The sequence below is a fragment of the Salmo salar genome, unplaced genomic scaffold (genome assembly GCF_905237065.1).
Source record: "Salmo salar unplaced genomic scaffold, Ssal_v3.1, whole genome shotgun sequence".
Lineage (NCBI taxonomy): Eukaryota > Metazoa > Chordata > Actinopteri > Salmoniformes > Salmonidae > Salmo > Salmo salar.
In genome coordinates, this window is record NW_025550740.1 from 32,933 (window position 1) to 37,522 (window position 4,590).

Below are 4,590 nucleotides of genomic sequence, written 5' to 3' on the forward strand. Positions count from 1 at the left end.
GTGAGAACAATATCTCACTCACTCACACACACACGCACACACACACACACACACACACACACAGGCAGCAGCTTGCAAGTAGCCTAGCGGTTGGAGTGTTGGGCCAGTAACTGAAAGGTCACTAGTTCGAATCCCCGAGGCCGTCAATCTGTCGATGTCTCGTTGAGTAAGGCCCCTTAACCCTAACCGTCCAATCTGTCGATGTCCTGTTGAGTAAGGCCCCCTTGAACCTAACCGTCAATCTGTCGGTGTCCTTGTTGGTAAGGCCCTTAACCTAACGTCAATCTATCGATGTCCTGTTGAGTAAGGCCCTTAACCCTAACACATCAATCTGTCGAATGTCCGTTGAGTAAGGCCCTAACCTGAACCGTCAATCTGTGATGTCTCGTTGAGTAAGGCCCTTAACCCTAACCGTCAATCTGTCGTATGTCCTGTTGAGTAAGGCCCTTAACCCTAACCGTCAATCTCGATGTCCTGTTGAGTAAGGCCCTTAACCTAACCGTCAATCTGTCGATGTCCTGCTTGAGTAAGGCCCTTAACCTAACCGTCAATCTGCGATGTCCTGTTGAGTAAGGCCCCTAACCCTAACCGTCAATCTGTCGATGTCCTGTTGAGTAAGGCCCTTAACCCTAACCGTCAATCTGTCGATGTCCTGTTGAGTAAGGCCCCTTAACCTAACCGTCAATCTGTCCGATGTCCTGTTGAGTAAGGCCCTTAACCCTAACCGTCAATCTGTCGATGTCCTGTTGAGTAAGGCCCTTAACCCTAACCGTCAATCTGTCGATGTCCTGTTGAGTAAGGCCCTTAACCCTAACCGACAATCTGTCGATGTCCTGTTGAGTAAAGCCCTTAACCCTAACCGTCAATCTGTCGATGTCCTGTTGAGTAAGGCGGCGCCTTAACCCTAACCGTCAATCTGTCGATGTCCTGTTGAGTAAGGCCCTTAACCCTAACCGTCAATCTGTTGATGTCCTGTTGAGTAAAGCCCTTAACCCTAACCGTCCAATCTGTCGATGTGTCCTGTTGAGTAAGGCCCCTTAACCCTAACCGTCAATCTGTCGATGTCCTGTTGAGTAAAGCCCTTAACCTAACCGTCAATCCGTCGATGTCCTGTTGAGTAAGCGCCCTTAACCCCAACGTCAATCTGTCGATGTCCTGTTGAGTAAGGCCCCTTAACCTAACTTCGTCAATCTGTCGATGTCCTGTTGAGTAAGGCCCTTTAACCTAACCGTCAATCTGTCGATGTCCTGTTGGAAGGCCCTTAACCCTAACCGTCAATCGTCGATGTCCTGTTGAGTAAGGCCCTTAACCTAACCGTCAATCTGTCAGATGTCCAGTTGAGTAAGGCCCTTAACCCTAACCGTCAACTGTCGATGTCCTGTTGAGTAAGGCCCTTAACCCTAACCGTCAATCTGTCGATGACCTGTTGAGTAAGGCCCTTAACCTAACCGTCAATCTGTCATGTCTCCGTTGAGTAAGGCCCTTAACCTAACGTCAATCTGTGATGTGTTGAGTAAGGCCCCAACCCTAATCAATCTGTCAGATGTCCTGTTGAGAGGCCCTTAACCTAACCTCAATCTGTCGATGTCCTGTTGAGAAGGCCCTTAACCCTAACCGTCAATCTGTCGATGTCCTGTTGAGTAAGGCCCTTAACCCTAACCGTCAATCTGTCGATGTCCTGTTGAGTAAGGCCCCACAACCCAACCGTCAATCTGTCGATGTCCTGTTGAGTAAGGCCCTTAACCCTAACCGTCAATCTGTCGATGTCCTGTTGAGTAAAGCCCTTAACCCTAACTCAAATCTGCTTCGATGTCCTGTTGAGTAGTTACCCTAACGTCAATCTGTCGATGTCCTGTTGAGGCGCCTAACCTAACCGTCAATCTGTCGATGTCTTTTTGAGTAAGGCCCTAACCTAACTTTCCTTCAATCTGTCGATGTCCGTTGAGTGAAGGCCCTTAACCCAACCTTCAATCTGTCGATGTCCTGTTGAGTAAAGCCCTTAACCCTAACCGTCAATCTGTCGATGTCCTGTTGAGTAAGGCCCTTAACCCTAACCGTCAATCTGTCGATGTCCTCTGTTGAGTAAGGCCCCTTAACCTAACCGTCAATCTGTCGATGTCCTGTTGAGTAAGGCCCCTTAACCCAACCGTCAATCTGTCGATGTCCTGTTGAGTAAGGCCCATAACCCTAACCGTCAATCTGTCGATGTCCTGTTGAGTAAAGGCCCTTAACCCTAACGTCGTCAATCTGTCGATGTCACTGTTGAGTAAGCGCCCTTAACCCTAACCGTCAATCTGTCGATGTCCTGTTGAGTAAGGCCCTTAACCTAACCGTCAATCTGTCGATGTCCTGTTGAGTAAGGCGCCTAACCCAACTCGTCAATCTGTCGTATGTCCCGTTGAGTAAGGCCCTTAACCCTAACCGTCAATCTGTCGATGTCCTGTTGAGTGGGCCTTAACTTCTAACCGTCAATCTGTCGATGTCCCTGTTGAGTAAGGCCCTTAACCCTAACCGTCAATCTGTCGATGTCTTCCCCGTTGAGTAAGGCCCTTAACCCTAACCGTCAATTTGTCGATGTCCTGTTGAGTAAGGCCCTTAACCTAACCGGTCAATCTGCTTCGATTCCTGTTGAGTAAGGCCCTTAACCCTAACCGTCAATCTGTCTGTCCTGTTGATGTAAGGCCCTTAACCTAACTGCGTCCAATCTGTCGATGTCCTGTTGAGTAAGGCCCTTAACCTAACCGTCAATCTGTCGATGTCCTGTTGAGTAAGGCCCCCTTAACCCTAACCGTCAATCTGTCGACGTGAGTAAGGCCCTTAACCCTAACCGTCAATCTGTCGATGTCCTGTTGAGTAAGGCCCTTAACCCTAACGTCAATCTGTCGATGTCCTGTTGAGTAAGGCCCTTAACCTAACACGTCAATCTGTCTATGTCCTGTTGAGGGCCTTAACCTAACCGTCAATCTGTCGATGTCTCGTTGAGTAAGGCCCTTAACCCTAACCGTCAATCTGTCGATGAGTAAGGCCCTTAACCCTAACCGTCAATCTGTCGATGTCTCTGGTTGAGTAAGGCCCTTAACCCTAACCGTCAATCTGTCCATGTCCTGTTGAGTAAGGCCTTAACCCTAACCGTCAATCTGTCGAAAGGGCCCACTCCTAACCGTCAATCTGTCGATGTCTGGTTGAGTAAGGCCTTAACTAACCGTCAATCTGTCGATGTCCTGTTGAGTAAGGGCCCTTAACCTAACCGTCAATCTGTCGATGTCCTGTTGAGTAAGGCCCTTAACCCTAACCGTCAATCTGCCGATGTCCTGTTGAGTAGGCCCTTAACCTAACCGTCCAATCTGTCGATGTCCTGTTGAGTAAGGCCCTTAACCTAACCGTCAATCTGTCGATGCGTGTTCCTGTTGAGTGAGGCCTTAACCTAACCGTCAATCTGTCGATGTCCTGTTGAGTAAGGCCCTTAACCCTAACCGTCAACTGTCGATGTCTGTTGAGTAGAGGGCCCTTAACCCTAACAGTCAATCTGTCGATGTCCTGTTGAGTAAGGCCCTTAACCTAACCGTCAATCTGTCGATGTCCTGTTGAGTAAGGCCCTTAAACCCTAACCGTCCAATCTGTTCGATGTCCTGTTGAGTAAGGCCCTTAACCCTAACCGTCAATCTGTCGATGTCCTGTTGAGGTAAAGCCCTTAACCCTAACCGTCAATCTGTCGATGTTCTGTTGGTAGGCCCTTAACCCAACCGTCAATCACGATGTCCTGTTGAGTAAGGCCCTTAACCCTAACCGTCAATCTGTCGATGTCCTGTTGAGTAAGGCCCTTAACCCCTAACCGTCCAATCTGTCGATGTCCTGTTGAGTAAAGCCCTTAACCCTAACTTTCGTCAATCTGTCGATGTCCTGTTGAGTAAGGCCCTATAACTCTTAACCGTCAATCTGTCAATGTCTCTGTTGAGTAGGCCTTAACCCTAACCGTCAACTCTGTCGATGTCTCTGTTGAGTAGGCCCGTAACCTAACCGTCAATCTGTCGATGTCCTGTTGAGTAAGGCCCTAACCCTAACCGTCAATCTGTTGATGCCTCCTGTTGAGTAAAGCCCTTAACCCTAACCGTCAATCGTCGATGTCCTGTTGAGTAAGGCCCTTAACCCTAACGTCAATCTGTCGATGTCCTGTTGAGTAAAGCCCTTAACCCTAACCGTCAATCTGCTCGATGTCCTGTTGAGTAAGGCCCTTAACCCTAACCGTCAATCTGTCGACACATGTCCTGTTGAGTAAGGCCCTTAACCCTAACCGCAATCGTCGATGTCCTGTTGAGTAAGGCGCCTTAACCTAACGTCAATCTGTCGATGTTCGTTGAGTAAGGCCCTTAACCCTAACCGCAATCTGTTTCGATGTCTCGATGTGAGTAAGGCCCCTTAACCCTAACCGTCAATCTGTCGATGTCCTGTTGAGTAAGGCCCTTAACCCTAACCGTCAATCTGTCGATGTCCTGTTGAGTAAGGCCCTTAACCCTAACCGTCAACCGTCGATGTCTCTGTTGAGGGCCCTTAACCTAACCGTCAATCTGTCGATGTCCTGTTGAGTAAGGC